Source organism: Myotis myotis, unplaced genomic scaffold, assembly GCF_014108235.1.
Source record: "Myotis myotis isolate mMyoMyo1 unplaced genomic scaffold, mMyoMyo1.p scaffold_m19_p_11, whole genome shotgun sequence".
Classification (NCBI taxonomy): domain Eukaryota; kingdom Metazoa; phylum Chordata; class Mammalia; order Chiroptera; family Vespertilionidae; genus Myotis; species Myotis myotis.
The window spans coordinates 70,737,574-70,762,646 of record NW_023416315.1 but is presented as its reverse complement, the minus strand read 5'-3'; the positions used below and the strand labels follow the sequence as shown (position 1 = coordinate 70,762,646).

General features: G+C 37.3%; 1 non-coding gene across 1 annotated transcript; it reads right to left on the bottom strand.

Moving 5' to 3' along the window:
- Positions 1 to 19,780: 19,780 nt before the first annotated feature.
- LOC118666734 lies at positions 19,781 to 19,887 on the bottom strand. Its single transcript, XR_004971061.1, has one exon. It is a non-coding gene; the product is annotated as a U6 spliceosomal RNA (small nuclear RNA).
- Between the last annotated feature and the right edge of the window lie 5,186 nt (positions 19,888 to 25,073).

Genomic DNA, 25,073 nt, shown 5'->3' with positions numbered 1-25,073 from the left:
TCATATGTAGTAGATCTTGGTGCTGATTGATTAACCAGTCTATAGTCCTTTTAAACAAATCTTGCATAAATGTGAATAGCAAATTAATGTTAGATAAAACAAAAAATACCACTTAATATCATGTTGTAGAGTAAAATGCCTAGCTCACATTAAATGTCAATAAATGTAGATGCAATAATAATATTGTTAGCTAAAAAATTAACGAAAAAACACATTAAATTTTAAATTAGGTTACCTGATTTCTACTTATGGAACTAAATTGTTGATCTTCATCAAGTTAGTAAATTTCTACTTGTTTTGTAGATATAAATGCACACATATCACATATGACATGTGTGGTAAGCTCTAAGGTTTCTTCCATTCAATCAATACAAAATAATTGTTGAGTTCAATTAACTATAACTCTGTGCTTAAACAGAAACATAAAAAATGCCTTTCATCATCCAAAAAGATGAATGCAGAGTCAAATCCCATAAAGATGGTAATATACTCTCAATGGAATCTCAAGCATATTAATGCATCTCCTTAAGTACACACAAAATAATAATATATTTAACTTTATTACATACCAAGTCTAGAGTATTTTATTCTAGACCTTGGTATTGTTACTTGAGGTATCACATTTAGAGGGGAGTGTCAAATTAGGAGTTGAGACCATATAAAATAAAATGAAATAAGCCATATTTTCGTCTTTGTCTTAACTTAAAGGAGTTTCAGACATTTTACAATATTTCATAAGCATTAAACCCTGACAACAGTTGGGTTTTGCATCCTTTAAAGTCAGAGGTAAAACTGAAGCAGAAATCCATTAACTTAAGCCTCTTGCATTTCTGAAAAGCAGCACAGTTAGTGTTTCCCTACAATGGCTGATCAAATGGAGCTAATTGCTGAATCCATTAAATATACACACCTGAACTATAGATCTTGTCTTTTGGTACAACCTAAAGAGAAAAGCTCGTCTTGCCTTTATGTGGTTCAATATCACTTCTCAAAAGTCATTTTTTTTTCTTTTTGTGCCTATAAACTTAGGATATCACCAAGATGCACAATCAGACTTTTTAAATGTAAGATGAAATATTTTCCAAAAGTACAACAGCAATTTAAATAAAACCCCAAGAAATAATGTATCCATATTCTTCTTTTTAAGAAATGTATAGCCCCTCATACCAAAAAAGAAAAAGCAAATAAGCCTCCAATCCATTTAAATGCTCTGTTCAAAGAGAAGTTACCCAAGTAAAAATCAGACCTGCTCTACCGCTTAACAAAAATTCTCTCAAAATGAAAATGAAAACACCATGAGATACACTCCTTATTAAAATGTGATATGAAATTCCAGACCAGCCATTCTTACTTTTACCCCAAGTGTCATATTTCCATCATAAGAATTGAATTTGAGATGCAGTTTGAACATTTTTTAAAAGTCTCAGCCTGCTAACGTCCTAGAAGTGGGCCCTGTGGGTAACCTCATTATTCAGTTTTAAATTTAGCAAAGGAGGAACTGACAGAGTGACAAGGACCATGGGCAGAGGCGGCAGCAGTGGAAGGCAGAACCTTCTGGAAAGAATAGACTCTGTCATCTCTGTGAAGAGCTCAAAATTAGAAGGCCATAACTGAAACTTGAAGTATTCCAGGGCTTTTGTATATTTGGTGCCGAATGCCAGTGTCTACAATTTTTCTTTCCTAGAAAGCCTGGTTATTAAAAATGAGGTATCCAACTCAGACTTGTTACTCACAATGAAATGAGAATAATCTGTTAAAAGAAGCTGAAGAATTCTTAAAACAAAAGCTGGGTTTAACTGATGTCACTGCTATACTTTTCTGTTTAAAATTTGTACTAATATATTAAAACTTTTAAAATGGCATAAAATATACAAAACATTCAGAGGACAAAAAAAAAATGCAACGTTGATAGTGTTTAACAATCCAAACTGATATGCTATCTCCACATTTAAGCACTTTTAAAAAAATTTATGCACCCAAAAAATTACTCTTGGAAGAGCATAATGCATACACTTATTTTACCAACGTAAAACCTAGTACTCAGAGAATTTGATGTTTCATTTTAAAATTGCTAAACAGCCCAGCCTATGTGGCTCAGTTGGTTGACCGTCGTCCCCCGCACCAAGAGGTTGCTGGTTCAATTCCTTAACAGAGTAGAAGATGGAATGAATGGAATGATTTCAGCATTTCCATAAAAATCATGAGGTTATCTGGTAATAAGTTGAACATTTAGATAATTTTTTTTTTACTGTTTGTTCTTTCTTGAGTTAAAATAAATCTTAAAGCTATAATATTCCTTTTCTCTGAATATTAAACTGCAATGCAAAATTTTGTATTAATTTTATTTATCTTTTAGTTAGAAGTATATTGTAATTATCATTATAATTTCTCCTTTCTATAAATAGCCCTCCATCTTATCACGCAGACCAGAGTGTGCATGTGGCTTGTCATGTCTGCATGCATTGAGTTGTCACTTTTTCTTTCTCCCAAATAAATCCTTTTTTATGAAAAAGTCAATATTATTCTTCAGTCGACACATTAGAGTTTGCTGTAAAACAGTTTGCCATGTTGCGTCAGCAGGAGGCTCATACCGCTCTAATTTATTTTCACTGTTGATTTCATCGTTTTCTCTTGTGATTGACTCAATATCATGTTTTTGTGCAGTAACATGCCGTACATGTTTTTAGCTTTGGAACAAGAGGCTACACCACATAGTCTATGTACGTAGCAGGCTATACCATCTTGATTTGTATAAGTACACTCTGCGATTTCACACAAGGGCAAAATTGTTTAATGACACACTTCTCAGAATGTATCTTTGTCATTACAGAGCACATGACTGTAGACCCAGTCAGTCAATCCCCAAACACCAAGCCAACTCTGGAGTCTATTCTTATTTCCTTGTTCATTCTCACTCCCAAATAAATTGATGGTGTGGCCTCAGCCAATAAGATATTTTATATTTTCCTCTTTCTTATTTTTTATTCTTTATCCTATAAAGCTTACTGCCTTATGCCTATTTTGCAGTTCTCTGAAAGGAGACTGTCCACTTCATGAAGCATTAAAGTTTGTTTATAACACCTGAATTGTTTTTTTAAAATAATTTTTCACGGATTCGGTGACAACAATGAGATATGAAGCTGATGCTAAAGGTAAGGGGACATTGAGCTCACTGTTCCTCTTGACATTGGGGAGGGCTGTGGGAAAGTCACTCTCAGATTTGAGCTCCACTCTGCCAGCTCTGATATATGTATATACCTTTAAAAACATGTATGTGTATGTACATGTGTATATGTGCATTTATGTGTATATGTCATGCTGATATAAGCAAAGCTATTGTGCTACTAGTTATATAAAGGCATTGTAATACAATTATGCAGAGTATACGTACTTGACAATGATAATAGACAACTATGTTACTTGTTTATGTGTTTCACACATTTGGCCCCAGCAATGGTATCAGAAGCTGACTAATAAAGGCACATAGGCCAAGAAGATGCCCAGGCCAGGCTTCACGGAACCCTCTGAGTGATATATATTTCCCCCAGAAATGTTCTGGGGCACTGGAAAGTTCTGGGGTAATGACACAGGGAGCCCACAGCAGATGCTAGCGTTTGTGAGCTCAGAAAGCTTCAAGCAAGTCCACAGCGTAAACAGCCCAGGGACGTTAGCAAATACAGACAAGAAAGCAGACTGTTTTGACCATCAAAATCTACATACGCACACACTGGACGACTAAAAGCCATTAGGGTACCTGCCACTCTAAACAAATATTCTAGTGAAAGGAATAATATATCTAAGAGGACTCTCAGAAGCAAAGCTGCAAAATTAACGGGCCCAGGTCGGGCACTTAGAGCTGTTAGAACTAACGCTAAGACTCCCCTGCTAGGATAAGTTGCTCATAGAATATGTTGACACCAGGTCACCCACCTATTTTAGAAACTTTTAATGCGGTGAGGTACAGTGAAAACACTACAGAGTCCCCAACCAAATGCATATCCCTCGTAGGTATTAAGTTGTTTATGAGAAACTCAAAGTTCGGCTCAAGAAGTGGTGTCCTGATGTTTCAAAGAATTGAGCACGCCACTTTTAAAAACATCGGCTTACTTTATGCAACAAACATTACAATGCATAATGGAAAACTTTCTAAATTCTGGTAGACACGGGACTACACTTTCTACTTTAAACCCCATTCTCTTGGACGCCTGCAGATTGCATCCTGGGAGACTGGCAGAAGTGTCAGTGGGTGAGAATTCTTGCCAATGTGCTCTCCTGGATCCCTGTAGTGCCTGGTCAGGGAAGGAAGGTGACATTTTGTAGCGTCTTTTCCAATCTTGACTCATGAATTTGGTTTTGGAATACTCACGGGCAGGCATCAATCCTTTCCTAAGGACAGCTGCTGCCTTCTTGCTTGTCTTGTTTTGTGTCCCGAGAACTTGGGTTGGCTTTCTGCCTGATCATGCCATGCAGGCTGTTAGTTCTCGTATATACAGGCGGCTCAGATACTATGTTTGGGGCCCCAAAATATGCTTAAATAAAAATGTGAGTTGCATTTTTCTGTGGCGTGGGTCCTCCTTGCTGTTGCCAGCTCTTGGGGGAATTGTCTAGGTCTTTTTTATTTTATTTTTTTTCCTATCTGTAGGAGTCCTTTTGGGTCTTTGGGAGGATAGTAACTTTTATTGTATCTATTAAGAATTTGTCAGCAAGAAAAATAATTTAAGATAATGGTTAGCTGTTTAAATGCCTCATGGAGTTTTCATGAGTAATTTAAACAAGTTAATAGGTATAAGTAAGATAAAATTTTATGATTGAGTGATACAATTTATAATTGAATTTTTCAGCAATGATTATGTGCAATATTATATATACTTAAAAACAGTTTCCAAAATATTTTTGGTAACTTGAAACCTTAAAGTTATAAGACTGAGAAAGTTAAATGATAGATATTCATTACATATCTAAATCATTTCTAAATTGAATAAAATACTGAAAAATTCATTATTGAATATAGGTTTATGCACTGTGGGCTTTCTTTTACAGAGTACCTAAATATAATTTGGTCTGTTAGTAAAAATGTTTTGTCACACATTGAAAAATTTACTATAAGGAAAAATGTACTTCTAGAAATTATAAAATGTAATTTATACATTAGCCAATTCACAGAATGCCAGTAAAACAGACAATACACAGTTTCTTAATTGTTAGTTTTACCAGGGGTAATGAATTATAAGGGTTAAGATCTAATCAACATATGTAATTAAATCTACTTAGAAATAATAAAGGCGCAAGGAATCAACTGTTTAAAAAACAATAAAGAAAGTAAAATGCCTGTGTGTTCAAAAAGAGAAAACAAAAACAGAACAAAAGACATAAGACAAAACTTGAATCGATATAAAAACATGTAGATTTGTGGGAAGGATATTTTCTATGTGGTCATGTTGGCTAAATTGAAATGAATTTACATAAGCTTTTTAAAATACAAGTTTTAATGTCAAAAATGCACTACTGCAAAATTAGAATTTTTGTTTTTCTCTGTTAAAAGAACAGGTTTCTTAGATTATTGGTCTTCTCTGAATAAGAAATTGAAAGCAAAGGGTGTTTTTGATTATTTGATTGTTTTTAACTTTTAGGTAACCTGCCTGGACAGCAAAGAATTTGTCTCTCACAAAATAATTTACTGTGTTCCACATTGTGTTTATAATATCTTTGATGACTTAGGAAACCCAGTCTTCTCAGTATTAAAAGAGCTAAGTTGTACTCACAACTGTGTAACTTTCTCTTTGCCTCCAGTCTTCGTTACTTTGTTTATATAAATATTTTTCATAAACTTCCCCAAAGTCTAATTCTAAATAAATTCTTTTTGACATCAAACTAATTTGGGGATTTTATAGAGGGTCTCAGGAACATCTTAAAGAATTTATTTCTTCCACTATATAATATTTGGTATGTTAAATTATGTGGGAAGCACTATCAAATCAGAAATTATGTTAAACCTTCTTAGGTTATATGTGTATGCATATATGAGACTGATATAAATATTCTATAAACTGTTTAAATTTTACAGAAATTTGTCACTATTCTTATTGTCCAACTATTATCTTAAATTATTTCCTGCCACAGAAATAGCTACATTTTCTTATCCAATGAATTCTCATCAGATTCTTAATCATGGGCAGTAAGTCTTAGCATTTACAGATAGTTATTATTTCACTCTGATGCTTTTGCAAAAGTGAGTTCATGGTCAGGGCCCTACCTTTTACACTTGACCACTGACATCATTGCCAAATTTCAAGGTGCTGAACCTTGGGTACATACTTCACAAATAAAGAAGGCTCCACCTGGCATTTGGTATTACATAAATGCAGGGGCAGCAAAATCAAATTCATTAGGAATAGAAATACCTGACATTAGGGCAACCTATTTTATCTAAAACTGTCAGATCAAGAATATTTCCTTCTACTCCTCCTTTTGCCTATAACCATCCTTACCCTAATTCATACACCATATCATTCTTTGTCCACCTTTTGCCTTGTGCTCGCCTGGAAAGATAATATCATTGTTCACATATATCAGGCTATTGCAAAAGTGGGTAATCTAACCTTCAACTGACTGTTGGATTTGCTATGTTAGTAATCCTGTAGTTCTTTCCCTCACAAACTTCTCCCTGATTTCCAATGCCTCCATTTCTCAGGACTAGCTCACTGGATGGCCACTTCTGGAGAAACAACACAGTTACATGATGAAATACATAAACAGGCCAACTGGCTCAAAGAAGTATCTCTCTCTTTGGGATTATTTCTTGACTTATTTGATTCCAGATGGCATGGGTCATGGGGATCCTGGCTCAGGAGTGCTCTTCAAACCATGGGCACTGTTTAATTGCAAATAATTATTATTATCTCCCTAATATGCTGTATTCTCTCAAAAGTTTAAAATATGTTTGGGCAACTATCAGCCAACAGGTGGTCTCTCTCCAACAGTAATGACAAAAAAGGGCCAGGAGAACATAACTAGCTTCAAGACAAGAGATATCATCTCTTCTAAATACTGCATTAAGACCCTAAAGAGGCAATAGTAACTAAAAGTCACACTAAAGCCAATAGTTGTTTTTTTTTTAAATCAAACCTCTTAAATGGTCAAGAGGATGTTCACATGAGGTGTCAACAGAAGAATATTCAGCCTATAGAATAGTCTTAATAGTTTATTTGATCCAAATTTTGAGAACATCCCTGGAAGCACAATCTCAACAGATTGAGAAAATACTCAAGAAAATTTCTGTTTTGCGGCTTATCTTATACATTAGAGTTAAAGGAGAAGAAACAAGAAGGGTCACATGAAATTCAGCAGTGGTAGATTAAGGAGACAGGAGAAAGCAAAGCAGGAAACCTCTAAAATTTGGTAAAAAGAAAAATGGAGTGACACATACATTGGTTACATTGGTGTGCAAAGGATAGTTAATAGTTAACATTTACAGTGCATAGAGATGGCTTGCGGGCAGCAAGGTAACAGTGAGGGGTTCTGTGGCCTTGTGTCCTGTAGTCTTGTCCTTTGGTGCCAGTGGTTATGCCTTGGAAGGGAAGGAAAAGAAAATTACCCTCTCATTTCAAAGGTATGTTTTCTTAGATACACAAAGACAATGAACAGGCTTCCTTAAGGTGAAAACAAACCTTTGTCAAGCACGATACAGGCCTAGGCTCTGATTACCCATCATGGCCCACTATAGTTAGGAATTTTTTTAATGTAAAAATTATTTTCAGTTACAGTTTACATTCAGTATCATTTTGTATTAGTTTCAGGTGAACAGCACAGTGATTAGATAATCATACACTGTATAAATTGTTCCCCCCCAATATTTCCCATACCCACCTCAGAAGATCTAAAAAATGGATTGATTAGGGGGAAACCCATCACCAGCTTGCAAAAGCTTTGGAAGTTGATTGGTCAGGTTGAAGAAGTGCCTGGCCCTGCCCAAGCCTGAGATAATATAGTGCCAGTTTATCAAAGAAGCTCTCTGTCTCTCACACAGTAATACATGCTGCCCCTTTCATTTGCATTTTGTCTCCATGGCCTGGATGTGGCCTTAGCAGTGACCTGGGGCCATGCAGACTCAGGGGCTGGCCACAGTGTTAGCTGAAGTGCAGTGGGGAACAGACTACAACTAGCCAGATGTGGACAGACATGGACTGAACCAATGGCATAAAATGCCCAATCCGGCCTTATTTCTGGCTGGATAGAGACAATAGTTGACTTTTTCTATGCCGAGGGATGAAAATGGGACATGGGGAACACAGGAACAGTGCTTTGATTTTGCTTCTACAATGAATCTTACCAGGAAACCCCAACCTCCCATGGTGAGTCTCCTGAAATGCTTTTTCTCGTGACTCAAAGGACTCCATTTCTTATTTTTTATTAAATATATTTTATTGATTTTTTACAGAGAGGAAGGGAGAGAGATAGAGAGCCAGAAACATTGATGAGAGAGAAACATCGATCAGCTGCCTCCTGCACATCCCCTACTGGGGAAGTGCCCGCAACCCAGGTACATGCCCTTGACCGGATTCGAACCTGGGACCCTTCAGTCCACAGGCCTATGCTCTATCCATGGAGCCAAACCGGTTTCGTCAACAAAGGACTCCATTTCTAACGGCGGTCTTTTTTCCTTATTGTCAAAAAACCAAAAATCGAAATCCAAAGCAAATTTCTTTATTGTAATGTATAAGAAATAAATAGCTGGCCATTCAGATATTCAACATATAAGTCTCATATATATTTATATATTTGGTCTTTGTCCAAGGTTCCTGGCTCCCAGCATGACAGTGGTCGGCAAACTGCGGTTTGCGAGCCACATGTGGCTCTTTGACCCCTTGAGTGTGGCTCTTCTGCAAAATACCGACTTCTGCATATGGACCACGAAGTTTCAATCGCACTGCACATGCGTGCGCACCCGCAAGTGGTATTTTGTGGAAGAGCCACACTCAAGGGGCCAAAGAGCCCCATGTGGCTCAGGAGTCCCGGTTTGCCAACCATGGACCCTTGGAATTTCCTAGAGGCAAGAACAAAGGGAAGCATCTTGTATAATGTTTGGTCTGTTGCCCTCACTTTCTGAACTATCTTCTGAGCCATAGAGGTGAAATATGTGTCTTGTTATTCATAACAAGTCCCTTTTCATTACAACTGGATTATATTAACGAGGTGACTTTAGGAAAACGTCTAAAGATGGGTGCTGGTTGCCAGGGGAACCAGTTGTGACTAGAGGGTTGGAACTATTATTCCCATGCCCTGATTTCCAGGGAGGGGAGAGGTGCTGGCAGTTGAATTAATTACCAATGGCCAAGGAGGTAATCAATCATGATTATGTAATGAAGCCTTCATAAAATCCAAAAGGGCAGGGTTTGTATTATTTCTAAGTTGGTGAACAAATGGAGATTTGAAGAGAATGGTTTCCTCAGAGAAGGTTTGGAAGCTCCGTATCCTTTTCTTATACCTTGCCCTATGCATCCCCTTTATCTGGATGTTTCTGAGTTATATATATATATATATATATTTATAATAAATGAGCAATCCAGTGAGTAAAATGTTTCTTTGACTTTTGTGAGCTGCTTGTGCAAGGGTTGTTGGAATCTCTGATTTATAAGCAAGTCAGAAGTACAGGTAATAACTGTACTTAACAACTGAAGTTGGGGGAGGGAGTGTGATCTTGTAGTTGAACCCTTAACCTGTGGGATCTTACTCTATCCTCAGATAGGGAGAGTCAGAATTAAGATGAATTGGAGGACAGACATTCAGCTGGCTGGGCTGTGTCAGCTCGTGTCTGAGAGAATCGCTTATTGGCAGTGAAACCCCTACTACCACCGCCAGACACTTCTTCTATAAATATTTTTTTCTTACAACCTTTTGCTCATCTTGCAAGCACTGAAGAATTTTGCTAAAATAGTTTCTGTTTCATTAAAGGAAGGATAAAGAGTATGTAGTGCAAATATATTTATACTATGTCTAAATAGTTTCCTTTAAATTTGCATGTGGTAATAAGATTGTCATGTAGAATATGAAGAATTTATTTCTTATTTTATATAGAATTTTTTCAGAATAATAAGTTTATTTAAAGGATCTTGAGAATCAATGTGCTATTTATCAATTTGCATTGTACTTTCAGATCTCTAATCTCTGTCATATATGATATATTACTCAAAAATACATTCACATTTCAGTTGAATTTTTAAGTCTCATATAATTAATTTTCATTCTATTTAGCTACTATAGTTTACCTTTCAAAGTTATATTTGAAAACATTTCAGTTACTTTTGAAGTCAGCATAAAGAACACAACAACAACGAAAATAGCTTTTTCTGTTTGGTTTTACAGTAGCAGATGCAGTAATTCTTCTCACTGTTGATCTTTGTATGGTTCTGTACAGGATATTGATTAGAGCAAAACTATTTATGTTTTATTTTCCTTGTCAAACCAAGTTGACTTATCTGTGGTTGAGTAAACACTAACCACAACTAGATTCTGGGCAAAATTAGCCCCAAGGCTCTGTTCCTTGATGCATGTTTGGTCATTTAAATGAGCAAAACTATCCTGGGGAGTGCTAATCCAGTACATTTATTTAGATTTTTCTTTACGTTTGTCTTTTTATGATTTGCGTAGGCCTAAAATCTTTAGGGGCACAAAACACACAGTAACTTTATTACAGTCAGCTTCTTCTAGGAAGCATAAAATGTGAGTTGATATATTTTTCTAAATAGATTTATCATAGAGATCAGTTGGTGAATAGATGGTTGAAGGAGATTTAATACAGAAGTCAAACTTTCACCTTATTAAAAACAAAACTATTTTAAGGTGTAAGGTTGCACCACTAGTATTGGGTCATGATACATACCTATAAAAGATTGAAGAATATAAATTACTCCATGAACACCTGTTACCCTTATTTGGAAAAGAAAACCTGAAGTGATGTATAGTATTCATTTGTAAATAAATTTCAAAAAATTAAATTAATCAATAAAAACTAAGGCCATCATTCAATCATTCCTAAACATGGTATTATTGTGAGAGATGGAATGATTTATTTATTGAATATTATGCTAAAACTAATGAACAAATACAAAAATTAAAAATTTCTACGTTGAAATGATTAATAGTTAATTATTTAAGTAAATAATAAATAAATTGGTGTGGAAAAGTCTATAAGCTTTACAGTAATATAACCTTAAAAATATGATATTCCTTCACACCATTTACTCTATCTGCAACCCTCCTCATATTAGCTCATGGCAACTCAAACCATCCAGATGCTTTGGCCAATAAACAAGGGACTTATTCTTGAGGTCACTGCCATTTCACACCACAAAAAAGATGCTGCCCACAAACTCTCTACAGCCCAACCATATCCCACTCTCTCTCCTGCTTTCAGGCTTGTCCAAACCAACAGGTTCTCTTACCTGGGATCCTAACTCTTCTTTCCTTGCCTTTTGACTGTCCATCCCTATGAATCAGCACAGGTCATCTACAATATTAGTTTGATCATTTTCATCCTGGCAGCGATGTCCTTTCTCCAAAAAGAAAAAAGCCCTTAAAATTCCTACATGTTCTGGCTTTTATGACATTTTGTGATATTCTTTCCTGCTGCTCTCCCTGCTAAACACACCTTTTAATACACACTGCCTTCCATGTAATTTCTGCAACATGCCAGGCAAGTGTCAGCCTTGTTCCAATGGTCCTCCCTGCCTGGAGCGCTCTCGCCTGGAATAAATGCTAAACCATCTTTCCTAGAGCTTTGAAATCTACTTTAGCATTTGACTGCCTTCATGAAGGCTTACCCTAAGAACTCTATTTTTAGTTTAACCCGACTCCTGCAGTCATTTTCCCATCAGGAACTCCAATGTATCCATTATTCATTTTTATAAGGGCAGAATACCCTATTGCAGGTAGAGACAACAATTTGTATCCTTTCACCAGGTGATGGGCATTTGTGTTGCTTCACCTTTAGAATTCTGTGAATAGTGTTATGAACGTGTGTATACTTGTATTTGTTTGAGTATGTGCTTTCAATTCTTTTGGTTGCATATCTTAGAATGGAATTTCTGGGTCATATATAATCCCATGATTAACTTTTTGATAAAACTCCAAACTTCTTTTTTAATGGCTGAACCATTTTTGCTTTCCCAAAGTCCCTTTGTGACTTCTGACCTGAGCCGGAACTAAAAGGCATTTCCATGCACCTTCCCACATTTGCAGAAAGATGATGCCTTCTCCTCTTTTTAAAGAGCTGAGCAGAAGAACAATGTTTGATCCATGCACCTCTGAAAGGATGATGAAGTTCAGGTTGTTGAGGACATTATAAAGGGCAGCAAATTGGCAATGTACTCCAGGTTTACAGGAAGAAATATGTCATCTGCATGGAAGGAGTGCAATGGGAGGAAACTAACAGTACAACTGTCCATGTGGACATTCACCCCAGCAAGGTGGTTACCACTAGACTAGAGCTAGACAAAGACCTCAAAAAGCCAAGTCTCCCCAAATAGGAAAGAAAAAAGTGCAAATACAAGGAAGAAACAATTAAGAAGATGCAGGAATAAAGTAACTTTATGATAAATATCACATCAGCCCCTCACCCAGGCTGGCCACACCCTTATGGGGTGAGGGTCCCCACTGGATGGCTTACACAGCCTGAAAAGGGCCCTCAGCCCCTCACCCAGACTGGCCAGGCACCCCAGCAAGACCCCTCACCCTGAAGGGGCTATGGCCAGCCTGCAAACCGCCCTCAGCCCCTCAGCCAGGTTGGCCAGGCACCCCAGTGGGGACCCCCACCCTGAAGGGGCTGTGGCCAGCCTGCAAACAGCCATCAGCCCCTCACCCAGGCTGGCCAGACACTCCCATATATATTAAGGGCAATATGCAAATTGACCCTAACAGCAGAACAACTGGGAATGACTGGTCACTATGACACACACTGACCACTAGGGGGCAGACGCTCAATGCAGGAGCTGCCCCCTGGTGGTCAGTGCACTCCCACAAGGGGAGCTCTGCTCAGCCACAAGCTAGGCTGATAGCTGCCAGTACAGCGGTGATGGTGGGGGCCTCTCCTGCCTCCTCAGCAGTGCTCAGGATGTCCAACTGCAGCTTAGGCCTGCTCCCCGCTGGCAAGTGGACATCCCCCGAGGGCTCCCGGGCTGCCAGAGGGATGTCTGATTGCCAGCTTAGGCCCAATCCCCCAGGGAGCGGGCCTAAGCAAGCAGGTGGTCATCCCCCAAGGGGTCCCAGACTGCGAGATGGCACAGGCCAGGCTGAGGGACCCCCCTGAGTGCACACATTTTTGTGCACCAGGCCTCTAGTTTGTGTAATATAATGAACAACATAAACTGATGAACAAAAACAGATCCAGAGACAGAGAAGCATCGATCAGATGCTCAAACCTCAGAGGGAAGGTAGGGGAGGGCGGGGGTAAGGGGGAGAGATCAACCAAAGGACTTGTATGCATGCATATAAGCCCAACCAATGAACACAGACACCAGGGGGAGAGGGCATGAGTGGGGAGGGGGGGTGGCAATGGAGGGATAAGGACACATAGGTAATACCTTAATCAATAAAGAAAGAGAAAAAACTTAAAATGAAAAAAAACCACACACATTTCTCCACAGCCTTGCAAACATTTATGTGCTGATTTTTTATTTGTTTTCTTTGAATCATGGTCATTCTAGTGAGTTTGAAGTAGTAGCTAATTGTCATTTTGATTTGCATTTACCTAATGACATAAATGTTGAGCATCTTTTCAAATGTTGCCGACTATTTGTATTCTTCTTTGGAGAAATACATGTTCAAGTTGCTCATATTTAGGTTGATTTCATTGTCCTTCTGTTGTTGAGTTATAAAAGCATTTATATACTACTAGAGGCCAGTCCCACATTGTTTTGATCATTTCGCTTCGTATTAAGTTTTGAAGTTAAGAAAAGTGGGTACTCCAGATGTGCTAATCTTTTAATTAAAGATACTTTTATTTTGGGGTAGGGGACTTTAAATTACATATGAATTTGAGGATTGGCTTTTCCATTTTTGTGAAAAAATAAAGGTTTGGGGGGTTTTAGTAGGGATTAATTGATTCTATAGATCATTGTGGACAGTATTGCCCTTTTAACAATACTACGTCTTTCAATAGGTGGACACTGGTTGTCTTTTCTTTTATTTAGGTGTTGAATTTCTTTTAGCCATGTTTTATAGTTTTCAGTGTACAGTTCATTTACCATCTTGGTTAAATTTATTCCAGATAGCTTGTTTCTTTAGACGTCATTATTAAAGAAAGTGCTGCCTTAGTTTTGTTTAGTTGTTCATTGCATATTTATAGAAATGTAGTTGATGTTTTGTGCTTTGACCTTGTATGCTGCTATTTTGATGAATTTGTTTATTAGCTCCAGTGGCTTTCTTTTATAGTCACTGGGATTCTCTGTAGGTAGTACTATGTCATCTGTGAATAGAGAGAATTTTACTTCCTTTTCAGTTTACATGCCTTTTATTTGTTTTTCTTTTTCAATAATTTCTGGCTAGAACTTTCAATACAATGTTGAATAGCAATGGCTCAAAAGGAATTCTTGTGTTGTCTCTTTACACATAAACTCCCTTATGATACTAAAGAGGAGAGATCATTTCTGAAATTATATAAGTATTGGCAATAAAATTGAAATGCAAATATTTAATTGGCGCAGGGAAAATATACATAAGAAAAAATATCAGACATGAAAGCTCTATGTAGATTTAGGTATAATTATTCTAAACTCTGGCTGCAAATTTGGCACTGCACTTTTTGGTATCCAAAGAAAAGCAGGGAAAATCTCAGTTCTATTGTTCAAGGAAAAAGGCAGAACAGATAGCAATTACTTTCCTGATGTTTTCGTTTATAACCCTTTTTGCTCTGTGAATTGTTATACAGGGTACTCTAAATAATGCGGTTGGTAATATTCTCAAATAATATGCTTTAAAATAGGTCAGTAGCGAAGTTTTAATAGATTATTACAGGAAATGTTAATGTAGGATAAAGAGACACAAACCATTAAAAGCCCTGGGAGGTATGGAGAGAACAGAAGCAAGGTACAGTGGTTGTAAAGAACAGAGCATATCTTTGTGATGTTGCCCTAGTGACAAAGAAACATGCTGGGCAGCCACGGGATGAGACTGTCACTGGCTCAGAGCATCTGCTTTCCACTGAGAACAGCGTGGTTTGTGTCCAGACTGTCAGTAGGGACCAGTGGGGAAGGAGATAAGGGTGATACATAAGAGGCAACTAATCAGGGAATCAAACTTTGAGAGTATAAAAATTTGGCAAAATGTACCAATTTCTTCAAATATATTTAGCCCTTAAACTTGCTGAATTTGAGATAACTGACCCATTATTCATTTTTGCACATGTTTTTGTTTGTTATGTGTCTTGCCTTGCTTTAATAATGTCATTTTGCCAATATACCTGAATGTCCAAACATCTGGGTCATTATCATTTCAAATTCATGGCAAAGGAATGTGATGGTTTTTAGGATATGGTATCACTCACTTAACACAAAATTGTATGACTAAATGAAGACATTTATTAAACAAATCAGTTGTCTCTGAAGCATGATCTGAAATGTAAATAGTAAATATTAAATTCAGCCATGTATAGATTATCAACAGCTTTTATTTATTTTTATATTAATTGATATATAATTGACATCGAACATTATATTAGCTTCAGGTAGACAACATAATGATGCTATATGTGTATATATTATGAAATGATCACCCCAGTTTTTATTTCTAAAGTACTTAGGGAGATGTTTCTGATGCTAGTCTACTTTTTCCTGTCTGGATTTTGCTCCTGACAAATCACAGTAACTGTGTGATAGCTTCTACACAAAACTATGAAAGAAGTCATATGCTATTGTCTTCTTGTGGGAGAAATAAACATAGGGACTAAAGATAAATATCATGTGACAAATCAAAATTAATGAAGTATGGTAATTTCTCTTCAAATTTATTTAGATCATCTTTATAGGAATATAAACTGTAGGGGAAGAACAGTATGTTCAATTTTATAAGGCAAATTCATGTTTTTGAATCTAAAATGGGAAGGATGGAAGGAGGTAGGGATAAGTAGGAAAGAAAAGGTAATTTTGGCAAATAGAGCTTTAAAGAGTTTTTAAATATTGGTTAATTTGAGTCTGTTTTATTGGTGGTCAGTTAGAATATAATGATTTTTACATATCAAAGATCTCAGGAGTTATTTACTTTGTGGTTTGTTTGAATTATTTCATAAAAGCAAAACTAACAAACTAGTTTATTTAAAATAAATGATGGGTACATTTCAAGACACTGCAACTCACTGAATATTTTCAGCTCAAAGGCTCTACAGAGTAGAGCAAAAACATATCCAGAGATAATTAACTGCTGTTTATAAGCAGGGTGTTTTTTTTTTTGCCCATTCAGTTTTAAGTATACTGTACTAGACCCTTAAATATAGCATCTCCCCCCATCTGTCTATGCCATAAAAATATACAAGGTTATTACCAAAGTCATGGCATACTTTTACTGATGCTCCCCCCACAGAAAATTTGAATCCTAAAATTCAAGGAAAAGGCATATTGTAATGAACCTAAGGTCCTTTTTAAATTGGTGATTGATTAGTGTCAGTAGTAAATACACAACCGGGTAGAAAACACATGACTAAGGCGCACTTAGACATACTCAGAAAACTTGGGACAAAGTTAAAACATATGCATGTTGAAAAGAAGTTCTTCAAATGACTTAGAATGATAATGATCCAAGACCCAGTATTACTTACAAAGCAAGCACATAGAAGAGGGTATAAATCAAAGAATAAAATAAAAGAATATAACAAACAAAATAAAAAGAACCATCCCATGAAAATGAAAGTAATATGGCCTAAAGAGACAGGATTACCAGACCCTAGAAAACCTGTGGAAAAAAACATCAAATAGGATTTAAATCTAAAATTGGGCAGAGCATTTATCTTGGAGTGAAAAATAATTGAGGTAAAATTTTCTGTCTGTATTCAACTTTTAGCCACCACCGTCTGCCACATTTCTGATGCACAATACATATTTTCAGGGTAGACAAATGCTCTGTAACTAGTGAAGTCCAAGTACATTCACGCAGAAGTGGAGAAAGCACTGATTGTGCTTGTGTCACTGTACCAGGTATACTCAGAGCCCATCTGCTATACCAGATGCCTGGCTGCTCATGGGACAACAACGTGGGGGAGGCAAAGTGCATCTCTTTCCAAGAAGGCCACCAGGAAAGGGTCCAATGCAAATGTGCCAGGACTACTCCTAACCTCCATCAACAGCCTCATAATCTTAGTGCGTTCCCTGATGCAACCAAAAGCGCTGCAAATGTGTGGAGAGATAATTAGACTCTAATTTACAATTTAAAATAATAAACAGCGCTGAACATTTTTGATAAAAGTTAATTTGCATGATGCCCTTTAAGCAAACACTGTATTTGCTGTGTCTTCTTTAAACATACTGACATCAATCGTTTCTGTAAATATGTCAATGTGCAATATTTCCGAATTTACCCCTAATTGTCAAGGGCTTAATGTGAGTAATGTATACAATTTTAAAAGCCTGTGGATTGGAGAATAAAAGTCTAATGTCGAATTTCCTATTTCAGATTTCAACCTCTACCTTCAATTAACAGTATTACGGGGGGGTGGGGGGGTAATGCAGACAGTTGCATTAGATTTAGCTTTATTTTCTTCAGATTATTATAAACCAATGTCATTATTACAAACTACTTTCTTTAATAATCAAATGTTTGTTATTTAATCCTAAAAAGTCTTATTTACATATGTATTTATTTCCCCTTTAACTTTGATTTTTTTGTTCTTTCCCTTCTGTACTTCCAGTCTCCTTTCTTCTCTCTTCCCTCTCCTCCTCTCCCTTCTTCCTCCCACCTCTCTCTCTCTCAAGAATACAAACATATGCATACACTCACACACACACATTCACATAGTCAGAAGCACACAGTCATTAAGCCTCCATTAAATAGAACATATGAGGGTACTATCTATAATAATAAAAATGTAATATGCTAATTAGACTGGAGGTCCTTCTGGTCGTCCTTCTGGACGACCTTCTGAAAGAAGCCAGGGCTGCGAGGGAAGCCTGGGTCCCGGGCGCTGGAGGGAAGCCAGTGCTGGCAGCCAGGGGAAGGAAGGCCTACTCTTGCATGAATTTCGTGCATCAGGCCTCTAGTACTGTGTAAGGTAGTACAATGAGTAAAAGGAAACCCTAAACAGCCTAACAGCCCAATTAATAGTAGGGATGAGTGGTATGAGTAATACTAAGGAGTATTACTAATGAGTTATACTAATGAGTACCTGCCAGATCTCATAGTAGTTTACTTGACTTATCTCACATTTGCTAAACAACTCCTGGTGTTTGTGTGCTGCCTTGGATGACAGGTGGACGGTCATTTTATTTTAGACAAACACAAGAACACTGAAGCCCAATGAGGTTCAAAAATAGACCCAAGGCCACACACCTGGTAAATGACTCAGGTTGACAATAAATCCAAAATTTGTCAGACTTGGAAAGCCCACACTCATTCCCCTGACATGACTGCCTTTCTCTCTATAAAATAGTGCCATAACTTTTTTTTTTCCAGACAAGAGGAGGAATGGCTGGCTTGGTCTAGATCTGGCATTACTTAAATATACCTCTCCACTGAGGACCCCAATTTACCTAATCATTTCTAACTTACAAAAGTTGCCAGGACAGATTTTATAAGACAATAAAATATTAGAAAAAAATTTTAAATCTGTTGTTATAAACCAAATTCATAAGCAGGAACTAATTTAAGATTAATGCCTTGATTTCTCATAATAGAAAATGAGTCAAGTTATTGAAGCTACATATATCTAATGTTTGTTCAAACAGAAATACCTCTAGCCCATAAGACATTACTACACTGAAATTTTTTATCATACCAAATTTAATCAGCTAGTTATTAAATTAAAATGATGTGAATGAAGGATAAATATTTTAATGATGAAACTTTATTTCTGAATGTGATAGAAAAAGATGAAAAATATCTATAGTAAGATAAATGTAGATTTGTATCTCAAATTTGACATTAATACCTTGATCCTTGACAATGATGTAAACCAGTTTGAGGAAGTCTGCTTATCTATAAACCTGGGGAGAATTCTTACAATCTTAATGTGTTTTAGTGTGAATTAAGTAGATGATATTTTAAGGTACTAAGCCTTCTGCTAGCTACAAGTATCATTTATCGGTGTATACTATTTACAAAATTTATAATAAATCATTAAATTAATGTTTGTATTAGTTACTCTGTTCAGAAGAAGGACTATTTGTTAGTAATACAGTTTTGGTTCTGTAGACAGTCAAACTCATAGAAATGGTACTGTTCAAAAATTCTGATTGGTCAAGCTCCTATTTCTGGGTAAGTTCCCACAAGTTTGGGCATCTGTGCATCTAACAACCAGGTCAACAGGAAGTGTCTCTTCATTGTCCTCTCACTTCTTCACTTGGTGCTGTGCCTTCCAGCACAGGTTCATCCATCCATCCAGACGGCTCAGTGCCTGGCTTCCAACTTTTTTCCAGCAAAGTTTAAAGACCATATATATATATCGCTCTCAGTTGGTTGGTTTTAGTTACTAAAGTGCTAGAAAAAACTTGATTGTTTAAATTTGAATAGGCATCACTTAGGCAAATAACTATTATGTGAGTAGATCTGTCTGTCTTTTGTGATTTTTTTTCTTTTCTTTTTTTTAAATATGGAAGGCTTCACGAATTTGCGTGTCATCCTTGCGCAGGTGCCATGCTAATCTTCTCTGTATTGTTCCAATTTTAGTATATGTGCTGCCGAAGCGAGCACTCTTTTGTGATTTTTTGAAGAAAGGGAAAAAATTTCTTCGTAATGTCTCTCAAATCACACTGGAGTCTCTTCCTTGGGCAGCTCTCAATGTTGGCACTATTAACTGAAGTAGGAAAAATAGTGCCATCCCCATCTAAAAGGATGGTAAATACTATCTGCCAAATATCATTATTCCTGGAAACTTTCTGTGCAGCAAGAAGGTTTAGGAGTTCTCATTTAACACCAATGAAAGTCTAGTATCCCATCTACTATCAAGCAGTAAGCTGGAAGCAGGATAAATTTGGTTTTTGAGAGGTCATTGATTTTTATAGGTATTTGATAAATATTTCACAGTTTAGCTTACATAGTAGTAAAGTACTAAGAAATTTAAATAATGGTGTGAAACAAAATGAGACATGCCAATCAATCATGTTGGCTTTTTAGTCAGTAGTGGCTTAAAAGAAGCAATTAGAGAAGTATGCTATTTAGAGAGTTTATTCTAGTGAATATTGACCCATTGTTTCTCACAATGAGGAAAATTATCTAAATTACATTTTAACTGAAACAATATCAGGTCTACTTGGTTAATTACATGAGCATTGAAGCATACAGATCTGAGTTCAAAGCATACAGACCTGAGTTCAAATATTGGCTCTTTCTCCTAATAACATATGACCTTAACTTCATATAATCAAGGCTCAGTCCCTCACCAGTGAATTAGGGATGGTAATAATCAAAGTTGTCTAAATAATAAATAAATAAAAACCTATATTTAAAATGTACCCATCTGGAGTTAATCAATTATTATTATGGATAAAAATCTGCTGATATCCATTCCCCCAACATTATTAGATATAATTGATATATAATATTGTATAATTTTAAGATGCACAATATGATCTTTGAAACATATATATTATAAAATGATAGCCACAGTAAAGTTAGTTAACACATCCTTCACTTCACATAATTAAAATTTTTCTGTAGTTGCTGTTTAATATTCTTACCATAATAAAAACATTAAAGCTCTACTCTCATAGCAACTTTCAAGTATATAGACAGTATTTTTAACTATAGTCACCATCCTATATAATAAAAGGCTAATAAGCAAACTGTCCCTAGGGAGTTCGACTGACCTGGAGTTCAACTGCTCACTGTGATGTGCACTGACCACCAGGGGTGGCGCGGAACGAAGGACCAGGGGGTAGTGTGGAATGAAGGAAAGCCCTGGCTGGCAGCCGGCAGCCAAGGGAAGGAAGGCCCTGGTCAGAAGCCAAAAGGAAGCCCAGAAGGCCCCAATCAGCCCTGATGGCTGGCCAGGCCTAGGGACCCTACTGGTGCATGAATTTCATGCATCGGGCCTCTAGTGCTATATATCAAAAGCTGAGGCTTGTTCGTCTTATAATTGAAAGTTTTATGCCCTTTGAGCAATATTTCCCCATTTCCCACCTCTCATCTACTAACAACAGAAACCACCATTCTACTCTCTGTTTCTAAAAGTTCAATGTTTTTACACATGATCTTAGCCAAAAGGCCGAGAAGCGATAAAGTTCAATGTTTTTAGATTCCACATATACCAGTAAGTTAGATGATACAATATTTTTTTTCTTTCTGACTAATTTCACTTTCAAAAATAAAGATAAGCCCAGCCAGTGTGGCTCAGTGGTTGAACCAGGAGGTTCTAGTTTGATTCCAGGTCAGGGTACATGCCCGGGTTGCTGGTTCAATTCCCAGTAGGGGGTGTACAAGAGGTAGCCCATCAATCAGTGATTCTCTCTCATAATTGATGCTTCTATCTCTCTCTTCCTCTCCCTTCATCTCTGAAATAAAAAAAAAAATTAAATAAAGATAAATTTAAAAAGAGTATTTACTTAAAATATAATATGATGAGTCTTTTATAAAGTTCTGATTCAATTTTAAGAAAGTTAAATAGCTTGCTGGTGGTTAAATAGTGAATGGAACTGATTGCATAGTTAGATATTTCCTTCATATTCTTCTCATTCATTTTTCTCTATCTCCCTCATGCCTTCACTACCAGATCATAGTCCCCAAAATGAAAGGTAGGAAGGAAGAATGTAAAGACCAAACTGAAGACTATGTCATTTTTCTCCACTACCTGAACTACTTTACTACTTTTGTTTGCCTTGGTTCTTTGTTCACTTTGTGTGTTTCTAATCCCATGTTCCCTCCAAAACAGACAAAATGTTTTTATGTGACAGTGATATTCCTCATGTACCCTTTAAAATAATTTTGAAAAACTTAATATTCCCTTTTATATTTTAGATGACTTCTATAATTTTCCATTATTAAAGTGCAAAAGGTTATAATTCATACATATTGTAATTGATGACATGTTAAATATAAAATTAACATATTTCTTTTTAAACTTGGATAATGGCATCATTAGACCCTGAGACAGTTATGTGGTGTTAAGCACTTTATTTTGGAGAAATCAGGAAAGCAGATGAGGGGTTGGGGAAATGAGGTAGTTGGCAGAAGGAAACAATAAAGGGTGTGTTCATGCATGGGTTACTGTTATGCCCAACAGTAGAACAACTGTTTCAGCTTCTTCTGAAATCATTTTGATAGACTGACTGGTACGTATAGTGTAATCACCTCATTGAGGAGCAAGAAACATGGCTTATTTATCTACCTCCTTCCCTCAGTGTGAGAGGGTTCCTCCTGGAGACAGTGACTCCCAGTCTTGTCCCTGCCTTCCTAAGTTTGGCTCAAGGAAATTACTATAGCCAGAGGAATCTCTAAGCAGAGAGATGCAAATCTGAGGCAAAAAACTATCAGTGTGCACAGGACATACCCACCAAATGGCAGAAGACACTTGGGTGGTCCAAGAACTAAGGGTATCATTGAATTCCCATTAAATTTTCATTTGATAAGTTATTTTTCTGATTATAAAAAAAATACTTTTAAAGTAAAATTTTAGTATTCAAACTATAACCAAAATTGTTATCAGTCCAGAAAGAGCAAAACTTTTTTTACTCTTCAATTACAGTTGACATTCAATATTATTTTATACTAGATGCCTGGTGCACAAAATTTGTGCATGATGTGGGGGGGGTGTGTGTGCTCAGCCTAGCCTTCCCCCCCTCACGGTCCAGGAGCCATCACGGGATGTCCTACTGACGGCTTAGGCCTGCTCCCCATGTCCCCATGAGGAGCGGGCCTAGGCCACAGTCAGGCCTCCCTCTGCAGGAGGCAACCGGCTGATCAGGTATATAGATAACTTTCTGGAGGCAGCAGACTCCTTCCTTTATTTTTTTTTTCCTGTTCATCAGATTATTTATTCACTTGATTTTCAAATTCACTTGTTGATAGATGTGTATTTGTTGTTCATAATTTTTATCGTTACCTTTTTCTTCTTCTTCCTCTTCTTAAAGGATACCTTTCAGCATTTCATATAGTACTGGTTTGGTGGTGATGAACTCCTTTAGCTTTTCTTATCTGTGAAGCTCTTTATTTGACCTTCAATTCTGAATGAGAGCTTTGCTGGATAAAATAATCTTGATTGTAGGTTCTTGGTATTCATCACTTTGAATATTTCTTGCCACTCCCTTCTGGCCTGCATAGTTTCTATTGAGAAATCAGCTGACATTCGTATGGGTACTCCCTTGTAGGTAACTGACTGTTTTTCTCTTGCTGTTTTTAAGATTTTCTCCTTGTCTTTTGCTCTTGGCATTTTAATTATGATGTGTCTTGGTGTGGTCCTCTTTGGATTCCTTTTGTTTGGGGTTCTCTGCGCTTCCTGGACTTGTAAGTCTATTTCTTTCACCAGGTAGGGGAAGTTTTCTGTCATTATTTCTTCAAATAGGTTTTCAATATCTTGTTCTCTCTCTTCTTCTAGCACCCCCATAATTCAGATGTTGGTATGCTTGAAATTGTCGCAGAGGCTCCTTACACTATCTTCATATTTTTGGATTCTTTTTTCTTTTTGTTTTTTCAGTTGGGTTTTTTTTTTTGCTTCTTCGTATTTCAAATCTTTGACTTGATTCTTGCGATCCTCTAGTCTGGATCTCTGTATAATATTCTTTATTTCAGTCAGTGCATGCTTAATTTCTAGTTGGTCCTTTTTCATATCCTCTAGGGTCTCACTAGGTTTATTGAGGGTCTCACTAAATTTATCAGTAGTTTCTAGAAAATTTCTGAAAAACCCTATAACCGTGGTTTTGAACTCTATACCCAGTAGTTTGCTTTCCTCCATTTCTGTCATTTGTGACCTGTTTCTTTGTCTCTGCATTTTGGCTGCTTCCCTGTGTTGATAGAGTGGCTTCTGTGCTAGGTGTCCTATAGGGCCCAGTGGCTCAACCTCCCCAATTACCTGAGGTAGACACTCTTGGTGCACCCCTTTGTAGGCTTTGTGCACAGTCTTGTTATAGTTAAGCCTTGATTGTTGTAGGTATCACTGGGAGGAATTGACCTCCAGGCCAATTGGCTGTGAGAATCAGCTGTGTCTACAGTGGGAGAACTTCTGTGCTGGAGACACCGTTCTGGGGCAAGACTTGCTTTAGTGAGGCTTTGGTGCTTACTGAGTCTTCCCCCTGAGTGTGTCTCTTATGGATCTGAGGAGTTGTAATCTGGATGGGCCCACTCTGACCACTGGGTACACTGGCTCTTGGATCTCTAAGGAGGTGCTAATTTAGCCTCTGCCTGAGGCTACCCAGCAGGAGTTACAGAGAGATTTGTCGATTCCTCTTCTTTGTTTGGGGTTTTGAGGTGCCCAGAAGAGGCCCAGCTATGAAGCAATGCAAGCTGCTGTGGGGTCTTGGGCCTTCTTTTGGATGTTCTAGGTCTCTCTGACCCAGCTGCAGTTTGTTAGGTAATTTTAGATTGCAAAGGGCCAGGCCATTCATATGCAAAAGCCTCAGCTTGGGTGGGGCGGGGTCTCAGGGAATCAACGGGGAGGAGCAAACAGCTATGGCTGATCCTCAGCCCTGCCCTAAGAGGCCCCCAGTATCAGTGTCCCGGGGTAATCGCTGCAAGCACCTCAGAGAGAAAGCCACCCTCGAGTTCCGCTCCCTGCCAGACAGTTCAGTTTCTCCTCTTTTGAGTCTGGGTCCCCAGAGACTCACCTGGAACTGGAGTTCAGAGCAGTCGGGAGCTTCTGACTCCCTCCTGATTCAAAAAGACAGCCGCGTCCTCAGTTGCCATCCCTTTCCGCGTGTGTCTCCATACCTCTGCACTTTATTTCTGCA